Genomic DNA, 11181 nt, shown 5'->3' on the forward strand with positions numbered 1-11181 from the left:
AACCCGAGTCCGCAGAAGAAGACTCGATTTCACGACTCATGTGGACCGGTCTGCCAACGCGCAGAGGAAATCGTTTGGACAAAATCCCGACGAAACTACTCCTGTGCCAACGCGGAAAGAACCAGAAGATCTTCCTCCTATCGAGGAACGTAATGAGGACGAAGAGATCGAACGCGTTGACTTAGATTCTAGCAGTCACCCCGAACCTACAGACGAAGACACAGATGTGTATCAACGACGTACAAGGAGCCGTGCGGCTCGGGATGAGTCCCAGTTCGACAATCCTTTGACTCAAGAAGAAGAAGCCATCTTCTGGGACAAACAAAAAGAACTGGCTGAGGAGCAAACTCGGCCTACTCGCAGCAAACGCTAACAAGGTCAGAAATCTGCTAGCGAAAAATCCGAGATTCGCGACCTTCGCGATCATCTGATGAAAACGGCTGCATAGGTTAGAGCGGTGAAACCCCAGATCCAGGACGCGCTCTACAAGGCCACAGACTATATAGTCATCGAGGAAGAGACGAAGGTCTTGTCGCAAAAGCAAAAGCCGATGAAGACATCGTCAACGGATCCTGGGTCATATCAGAAATCAAAAAAAGAAAAACCCTCGAAACGACAAAAACATCTATCACGGGGAAGAAGAAACCCATGAAGCACACAACTATACCAATAACTCGGGACCAGAGCAGGGCCGGACGACGGGTAACACATGGACCCGAAATCCGAACTACGACGAGAATGTCTTCTGCGACTTCCATCAGGCTCGCGGCCACTCAACCGTTAACTGCAAAGTCCTCGGCGCAAGGTTGGCCGTAAAACTGCTTGCAGGAAAACTCACCGAACTACCCAGCATAAAAGACCTCGTCCATGACTCAGACCACCTCCCGAGAAACGATAAGGCTCCTCAAACGGAAAACTCTTTCCAAGTTAACCAATCGGGTGAAAAACGCGGGAGAAGGCAGGACGAGAAGGGCAACGACAGTAGCCGCCGCAGAGTCAATATGATCATCGGAGGATTGCAGTACTGTGGTGATACCGTCTCTGCCATCAAAGCTTATCAGCATAAGGCCGAGACAAGCGCGAATTCGCTAGCCTGGTCCACGCCTAGCGACTTCCCGAAAGGGGCAATCACTTTCGACGAAGAAGAGGCTGGATCAACTAGCCCCACTGTGGTCCACTCGTAATCGATCTCGTGATAAGAGATCTCGAGGTCGCAGGGGTTCTCATCGACACAGGCAGCACAGTCAATGTCATCTTCCGGGATACTCTGAAGAGGATGAACGCCGAGCTAGGAGAAGTCGTACCATCGCCCAACCCGCGAACTGGTTTCCAGGGCACGACATCTATGACTCTCGGATCGATCAAACTGTCTGTTGCGGCGAAAGAAGTCACAAAAATAGTCGACTTCGCGGTCGTCAATCACCCGGCCATCTGTCATCATGGGGACACCCTGGTTAAACGCCATGAAGGCAGTCCCATCGACCTGCCACTTAGGCATCAAATTCCCAACTCATAACGGAATTGCCGCGATCTGGGGATCCCAGACACAATCAAGACACTGCTTCCTGGCCGTACACAAGCTACGGCAAATCATGACCACCGCAATGGTGAAGCCCAAACGGGCAAAGCTAACTCAGACGTCGACTGAAAACGCTTCGAAAAAAGACGATCCAGAATCGTCGACTCAAGCAACGGCCAAAGAAAAATCAGTTTTAGAGCCTGACGCTTCTACCCTACCGGAGGAAACAAACCCGGTAAAAGACGTCGATCCTGCAACTAACGCAACCGACGCAGTAGCTGACTAAACACACTCGCACAAACAAGCAGAACTACGAGATGGCTTGATCGCCGAAAGGGGTACGTAGGCAACTCGTCCAATGACGAGTTCAGCTATCCCCCCCCCTCTCCCAAAGGGGGGGGGGGAGTGGGTACATATACGAATAATCATATATTCCCGCATTCTAAAAATATTTGCCTTGTACTCAAATTTTTGAAACTTTTTCGGCAATAAAGACTTCGTTAAATATCTTGCTATACTTTCGGAAAACATCAGTATACAAGCCAAACGATTATTGAACGAAAACAAAAACTCTCGAAAAATCGTCACACCTCAAAACAGATCAACTCCACACTAGCTTATCAAACAAAGAAAAAAAATCATTGTAAAAGCGTCGCCGGAATCAACGGATTCCGCCGACCACTGAAAAATCCTTCGAAACCATATCTTGGTCGTACCGTCGATTCAGACTCTCGACCAAAACACAATCTCAGATACGTTACTAACATGAAGTGTGTTCTCAAAAAAATAAGCGAGACGTCGCCTATATCTTCGAGAATACACTCTTAGTCCGTTCGCGACTAAAAAATTACAAACGCTTGTCGATTGGCCCCGCCAAGCACTTTAGCTGTCCTGAACAAGCACATTTAGACGTATCCTAAGGATAGGTCCTCTTACATCCGACTAGGATAAAAGAGCGCGCTATAAAAGAAATCTGAAATTTTGGTCAGCACCTTCGGGAGACTTAAAAATTGTCCTCGAAGAGATGCTCGATTCCTACCATACAAGTCGCGTAAGCCGAGAACTTATCGCGGACTTTAAAGCGGGACGGAATCAGGTCAAAAACGATTGGGGAAACGTAAGTCGAAGTAGTCATCGAACCCCCTAAAGCCGTGATTAGACCTAGGTCTTACCATAAACCCAGCATACTGGTCTCTAACGTCTCAAGGCATGATATCGAAAAGATACGAGATCCTGAAAGCATGTTTCTTCTTCCACATCTAAACGCCCTCAAAACTTTGAGAATTTCTCAAACATCTTGAACGAGCAACGAACAGGACGATCCACAAAAAAGGATAAGGAGCGAGATGACAACTCGAATCTTTCTCCCGACACTTAACAAAAACATTCTTGAAACCTTTTTATATAAAGAGTACGAACTACACAATGGCCGTAAATGGCAGGGATTCGAAGCCACATACGGCCAGTCCCACTACATAAAACACGGCCACACTCAGCCGGAAACAAACCAACGATAGAAATATTTTACAAGGGAACACTTTCCCGATAAGCCATAGAAGGCCTCGCCAATCAACCATCAATATCAAAGTACCCGGTAATCGATTCCCCCACCAAGTAATCATCGACAGTAAGGGGAACCACCGGCTGGTTCACTTCGCCCGTCTCGTCCGGAACACATGTCTCAGCCTCCACCGTTTCAAGAGAAACAGGAATCGACTCCCATTGCTTCCAAATATTCTCTTCGATCCGAGGAATCGCGAAATCTCTGGCTCTCTCATTCATGCGCTGAGTCTGCCTCGCATTCTCGACGTCATACGAATAATCAGCAGCCTGCATAAGGAACAGTCTGCCCACAGTGCCGCGACACTCACGATAATTCCCGTAAGCTTTATAACCCTCCTTAAGCTCTCTGAACTCGTAAGAGAAGTGGTCACGACGAGTCTTCATAATCTCGACCATCTCTCTCCTTCCTCGCCTATGGGCATGACGAATCTCTGTCGCAACCAATCCTCCCTCATCACGACGAGAACGCTCCAGCTCATCCCTCAAATGAGAAATTTCTTTATCAGCCTTCTCGGCCCTGAATTGCACCATGCAAACCTCCTGGATGCTCGCATCAAGGGCTCGGTTCATCACAAGAAGGCCTTGCGAAAACTCTCAAAGTCAAGAAAAGCTTGCCATAAAAAAAATGATGAGTATACAAAGCTTACCCCATTGACCAGTCTCGACGCCTTGGTAAACTCTGGCCCTTCGACGGATCCACCTTCGGCCTCCGGAGGGTTAGAACCAAGTGACTCTTCAAGGTCGAACGACTCACCATCAAAATAATCTCCGACGAGAGTTTCGGGAAAGCATCCCCCACCGGCTTCGTCATCATCAACGACTATGAGTTTGTCCTTGCGGTTCCTTGACCTCTCCCTCTCTACTAGGCATCACACGGAACGAACACGTTCATTCTTGGCTTATCCTATTCTTCTTTGATTGGCAAATCAGGCTGAAATCGGGAACGGTGGAGAGCGACAACCCGTTTCGGGGTAAAAGTACCCCAATAGAAGTCACCACTGCGGAGTAAACTTATATTGGTGGTCAAGCCATCCGGAGCTGGCGGAAAGGGATTGGTCTCGGCAAAACGAGAAACGGATTTGTATGATGCAATGTCGTCGAAGCCAAAACTAGCGTGTAACAAATCGAAAGTACCTCTCCGACCACATATGGTCCTGAGAATGGGGATGCAGCTCTCTTCCACAGATGCATTGTCGATTCGGACAAAGAAGAAAGATTGCGTCCAAACATGGTAGTTCGACACAAAGTCGACTATGATCGCCTTGTTCGTCCAAGGACCCAGTTGTACTGTCGCCGTATGTCCCTTGAACATCAACAAGGCTTCGAGATGATCAACGTCAAGGGGGATCCCCCATTCGTAACTCAGCACCAAAATCCCAATAATATGATGTAAACCGACCGGCTTGATCTGACCGAACCCTAACCCTAAACGACTAAAGAGCTGCACGATAATCTCCGGGAGAGGAAACCACAAGTGGCATTGCATTAAGTACACTTCAAAGCACGTGAACTAACCGTCAGGCGGGGATTCAGCGACTTCTCCTGCTACTGGGAGACGAAACTCTACCCACTCCTGAACTTTGCAGAAGCCCCGAATTGCATCAAGCCCGTTCGGACAGCTCGAGCTTGGACAACCACGGGGTTAGCACGGAACAGAGCAGGATGACATATCCCGGGTGGACGATGTTTTGGTTCGCCCCTGGTCGTCCAATAAGTGTCGCGGTACTCGGGATCAATCGAGTGATCCGAAAACTCCACCTTTGGCGCAACGTTTCCATCTCGCGAACTGGAGCCACCAGGGACAGAGCGATCGCCACGAGACTTGGAGGAAGGCTTTCTCCTTGAAGTCATGATCAAAAAGAGGTTTTCTATCAAAGGGAGAGAAGAGAGAAAAAGAGATTTCTATCTTGAAAGAAAGTTTGTGTAAATGAGCAAGTAAAGAAATTGAAAACTTACTCTACATACTTATAAGCAAGAGAATTCACTATTCACCTTCGGATTTTTTGACATTGGATTTCATCTAACTCACCCTGCACGTCCAAACCGCTTGCCAGATCACCATGATTCTAACGAGTTGGGGGGCTAACTGTTGGGGTCAAAATCGGTTACGACGAAATCAAAGTCAGAAACTTCCCGAGAAACGTCTTCTTCAAAAAAGAAAAGATAATTCTCAAAAGAATAAAGAAGCGAAAGAACTAAATCAAGTTTCGTAACAAGTCCGAAAAGTATTCACAAGATAAGTCTTCAAGGAAGATCGCTCGAGGCCTCGGACAACGGATCCCGGACAACGATACACCAACGTCCAACCCACCAAACAGGAGAATAGGACCGAGCAAGCCATCCAACTCGTCCATTTGGCGAGTTGGACCGAGCAAGCCGTCCAACTAGCCCATTTGGCGAGTTGAACCGACCGAAGCCGTCCAACTAACACATTTGGCGAGTTGGATCGGTCAAGCCGTCCAACTCGCCCATTTGCCGATTTGGACCGAACATGCTGCCTTCATCCCATTCTCTCGTAGCTCCCTCTTCTGTGATAGGATCGAACTGACTCTTGTTTCGTCTCGATCGGAGTCATCAACGGAACTTTACAGCTTGGAAACCGCAAAGAACTCGTTCTCTTGAAGAAAATTCGGATTTCTCGTATAAAAATGGCAACGGTAAACTAAACACCTCGAACTGCCTATGCTATACGAGAAGTTTGGATGTTCTTTGAAATCGACGTCGTTTCGAAAATACTCTTTCTATAAAAGCGTAAAAAAAAGCTTAAGTCCGAGAAAGGCCCGAAAGGGGTCTGAACGAGGCAAAAAACCCACTTGCAATCTTATGCGAAATCGTGCCCAAATCGTTATGTTGGTTTATCCCTTTTATGCAGGAGAAGATAAATGTCAAGTTCGGAGGATAAATGTGAAGTTTCCGAAGATAAACATGAAGATCGAGGGAAAATGGAATATTTCTGTGAAGCGATAAATTTGGCCGAGGGCAGAAAAGGAAAGAGCAAACCGCCTCTTGGAGAGTATATAAGGATGTCAAAGTTGGAGGAACAAAGAGACTCAATTTTTCTACTCAGAGCAAAAACTTAGAGCAATTAGTAAATTTTCCGTTTTTTGTTATCGAGCTGGGACTCAACTAGGTTTTTAAGTCTTAGGTTGCTTGAATTAGGCATCTCTTGTGGCCGAAGACTCTAACCTTGTTGTAACGATAAAACACAGATTCGGAATAATAAGCTTCTTGCTCTCTTTCGATTCCTTATATTTATTTTTCGTCCATACTTTCGTGTTCTGATTACTTGGCGTGTGGTTTAGCAGATATTTGGGACCTCTGGGAAATTTAGGGTTTCCTATCTTTCCTAATTTAAACGGAAATCGACAGTGGGAACTTCGGTTCCCACAGACACCTCTTTAAATCCCAGAAGGTTCGAATTGTCCTCTGGACATTGTAGAATCGACACCAGAGAGCACCGATGTATCAAGTTGTTATCTTTTCCAAGGTGTAGACAGAGAGATCACTATGGAAGATTTCTTGGAGCTAGAGGATGGAGCACAACCTCAGGATCTGGATCAGAACTCGGAGCAGAAGCTTGATGACGATCAGCACATTTCGGTAAAAGATCTGGAGACTTCGCCAGAGGCTAGCATCGATCGACATCGTCAACCCTACATCGATCGATACCGACCTGATGAGATCGATCGACACACACCTGATGATATCAATCGACACCCATCGTTGGACGAGCTACCAGGATACATAGTTGAGCGGGAACCAGTTGAGGAAAGAGAGTACAAGTTTGAGGCCTCACACCTTGCTGTCCCTAAACATCTACTACAACCTATATACGCAGATGAAGCTGTTGGGATTCACAAAAGAATGAAGAGGATACATGACTCTGTGAAGATTGTGGTTCCATGTGCAGTATTTGAAGTTGAATTTCCTATTCCACCAGATGGAGCTGCACATCTGAGTTCTTACATTAAGGTATTTGATGATCATCAGCACGCAAAAGCTTCTCAGAGAGGGTTGAGATTTAGAAGTGCAATCGACAAAGGCCCAACAGAAGCAGCATCGACCGACACTTCTACTTCATCGTCGATTGACACTGGACACGTATCAGAGCAGAATGAGTTTGAAGTGTGCCGATATCTTTATGATGGAGGCACCACCACGCGAGCAGACAAGTTTGGGGGAAAGAAGATGAGGGAAAGAAGATGAGGGATAGGAAGAAGAGAAAAAAGGACTAAGGACAGTCCTCAGTTATCATTAATTCCTCACTTCTCAGATAGTGTCAGAAAATTCAGAGTGCGCAGCAGATGCTTCTCATAGCCATTTGCAAAACTTCGAGCACTCCTTATTGCTGAGATGATAAACAAAGGACAAGAGTCTATAGAGGAAGCTTTCACAAAAGAGTGATAAAACTTCAAAGAGTAGAGATGGTGACTTGTTTTGGAGTGAGTTCTCATTCTCACCCAGACTGAATCAGATCTCCAGAAGTCAAGCTAAATGACTATAACAAAGCGCTGAGTGGGAGGTAAACCACTATTAGGTAATTTCATTCAGTTTAGGCTAGATTGTTACTGACTATTGTTTTTTATTTTTATGCAGGTAAAAAAAAATGAACAGTAACGGCGACACTGTAGCAGCAACGCCGGATGACACTGTAGCAAGAAAATCGAGCGACACTGTAGCAAGAAAATCGAGCGACACTGTAGTAGCACCATCGACCGACACTGTAGTAGCACCATCTACTGTAGCAAAGTTACTGTTCATCGAAAAAAAATAGATAATCGATTTTATTTTTATTCAGTACTGATTTTTCCTGTTTTATTTATTTCAGGTAAAGAAAAAAAAAGATCCAAGTAGACGATTGCCCAGGATATCGACCGATGAGAGCATGTCGATATCGATCAACAGTACATTACTTGCAGCAACCGATGGTAACTCCTTTCCATCGATCGACACTTAATCCGGTCAGGTATATCGTTCTAACTTGTTAAATTGAGTACTTATGATTTATTTATCACCATAACTCCGACTAGATATACACTGGGGACAGTGTAATTTATGTCTGGGGGGAGGTTTATTGATATCTAGTTTATTGTGAGTCTTATCCATTGTTTTCAAAAAAGTTTTTATCGAGTCAAGAAGGGGATTATGATCAAATATAATTTGATTCTTACTCTAATCACTCTCTAGCACCATCTAGATTTACTAATTGCAGGATGTATTAGATAGAAACACTGCAGCGTATCACGTAATGCTAACATCCACACCTGATGAGAATGTCTGGAGAAACCAAAGTTGACTTCCAGCCTTAATCTACTCTACTTGCTTGTTTTGGGGCTTGGTATACATTGGATAGAAGTCCTCCTGCAAGCCCGGAAGGTAAAAGTTTGTGTGCATCTGATTCCCTTCTCTCTCTCTCTCTTCGGCATTTTAAGATATAAAAGAGTGAAATGATTTCCTGGAAGAGGCAGAGGGGTAGGAGTGTCTCATGTGACCCCAGTATTCTAAGTTTGAATGGAATGATCACACATTGTGGAAATTAGGGATAGGAGTGTCTCCTGTGACCTCGGTATTCGCTACACTTTGTCAAATAGAGCTACAAAAGTAGACAAGTCAATAAGATGAACAAGATGCACTGTATCAAGCATCAAAATTCATTGAAATTAAAACTATAGAGATTCAGAGAAGAGAGAAAAAAAGAGAAGAAAGGGATCAGAGAAGACTACATGCGTGTTCAAAAACTTGCTTGAGTAAGATTCCATATCCCTTGATCGATACTTCAAGACGTAGCCTACACATCTATTTTTATGCATAAATGAGATCAGCAGAGGTGTACGTCAGGCGCTATCGGTAGTGTTGTGTGATTGTATGGTATGGTGACTAAGCTAGTGTGTAGTATATTGAAAGCATCCAAGGTTAGTAATGATTCACTTCCACCTATCATATTTGCAGAAGTGAGAGTAGTGATTTTAAATTATGAGTTCTTTCTATTTTCAAACCTCTTTCATAAGACTGCCCTGTGTGTTTTGCTTGAGGACATGCATAAAAACTTTTGTGTTTTAGAGCATGATCAATTCAACGCAAGCAGTAAGAACAATATGAATGAAGAACAGTTAAAATCACTTATTTGTGTTTAGCTCATGCGATTGACACCCTAAAACCCTAAGCAAGCTTAGCCGACTACTCAATCATAAAGCAAGATGACACAGACATGATTTCTGAATAATACTGCATATAAAATAAAGTAGAAAGACAAGGGTTCAGGATGATCTTCTCGTGAAAATGAGAGATGAAGCCTTCTCCCTAACAAGTTTCTAAATCCAAAATAGTTCTCGGTCTCTTGTAAAACTAGCATAAGATATTAGAAATGATAGCATAGGCTTTTTATAAGGAGGCGCCAGTGGTAAAGAGAAAAGAGAGAAAATCTAGGGCAAACCCCTGAAATCTTGGAGGTTTCCTTAATAGTCGGGAACAGTCAGTCGCTTGTTCTCTTTGGGAACAACCTTCGGATTGATCCACGTTAGATATTCGAAAATGACTTCTTCCTTCATGGCACTCTCTTCTTTACTCATTCACCTGCTCCAAACCTGGAATGATATCAAATAAGCACGAATTAGGACTGAGAATTAACTCAAAGAACACATATAATGGTATTAAAAACACCATATATCAATTCCCCCAGACTTAGATCCTTGTTTGTCCTCGAACAAGGCCAAGTCTCAAGAACAGGGAGAAAGGTTTGAAAGATGGAAACTCGCTTGACCTCAATAACCATACTTTTACAACACATCTCTGAACCATACAAGCTGTAGACTCATACCACACACCCTTACTAGAACACCCACGATCGCTGTTCGAAAATCAGCTCCATACTCTGTATCTCATACCTGAAAAAGGGGTACCCTATCGAGACAAAACTCCTTAAATTCAATTAAGAACAGCGTGAGCTTCTCATCACAGACACTATTCAGGGTAGACGGGCTAGGTAAGGAACAGGCTATTTCATGGTGGAGCTAAGAGTGTTTAGTGTGGGATCCGAAATTCGCACTGTCGATTTCCGTTTAAATAAGGAAACTTAGGAAAACCCTAATTTTCCAGAGGACCCGGATCTCTGCGAGAGCCAACGACAAGTAACCAAATAAATGCGGAAAATATGAGAAAACATGATAAAACAAATTTACAAAGAAAGTAGATCTTATTTCGAATTTGCGTAAGCCTCAACCTTCCTAGTGGCGTGTGTTTATATATATTATTTTTTTATTTTTTTTATTTTTTTATTTTTTTCTTTTTTACATACAAGGTGATGGGGTTGCGAGGGAGAGGCAACAAAATGAATGTTTCGCAGTCACTGGTGGTCTATTCTTTTGTTTCTCACTGGTCGCCATTGTTCCTCTGGTTAGAACATGCACTCATAGACTGTTCTCTTGTTAGAGCATGGTCTCATCGACTGTTCTCTTCATGCTTGATCTCTCTTCTCTGAGTGTATGGCATTAACGAGTAAGAGGCTGCGTCGATCCTTTCCACTCCGACCCTTTTGCACCTATCTGCACATATGACACTGAAAAACAGAGTGCATGAGGGTAAAAATAAAGGCTTAGGCGCAAGGTGGGAACTAGCTAAAGATGAGCTAGCCACTCAGGATCAGCAAGATTGGTAAAAAAGAGTAAGAAGTCCTGAGCGTTGGTCTCGTTTCCCTGATCTAGTGTCCATAACAAGAAAAATTTCAGTCAAGATTAGGTTCAAGTTAGGTGGAGTTGAGTCTACCCAGTGTAACCTGATCGGATGAGAGCTTTTGGAGAATCAAATGAGATAAGTCAGAGGGTGTTCCAGGTCCAAGTGTGGGTTTTTCATCACTGCTAAGGTCGCTGGATAAGAATGTTAGAGCACGAGGTGGTTAAAAGAATATATCACAAGGTCTCTAATTCCCACAAGATTTTAGCTGACTCGATCCTAAACTGACTCAATAAAACATCCAAATGAGTTCACTAGATAAGAAAGTTAGAGCACAAGGTGGTTAAAAGATTATCACAACACAAGGTTCTAATTCCCACAAGATTTTAGCTGACTCGATCCTAAACTGACTCAATAAAACATCCAAATGA

The sequence above is a fragment of the Brassica oleracea genome, chromosome C2, assembly GCF_000695525.1.
Source record: "Brassica oleracea var. oleracea cultivar TO1000 chromosome C2, BOL, whole genome shotgun sequence".
Taxonomy (NCBI): domain Eukaryota; kingdom Viridiplantae; phylum Streptophyta; class Magnoliopsida; order Brassicales; family Brassicaceae; genus Brassica; species Brassica oleracea.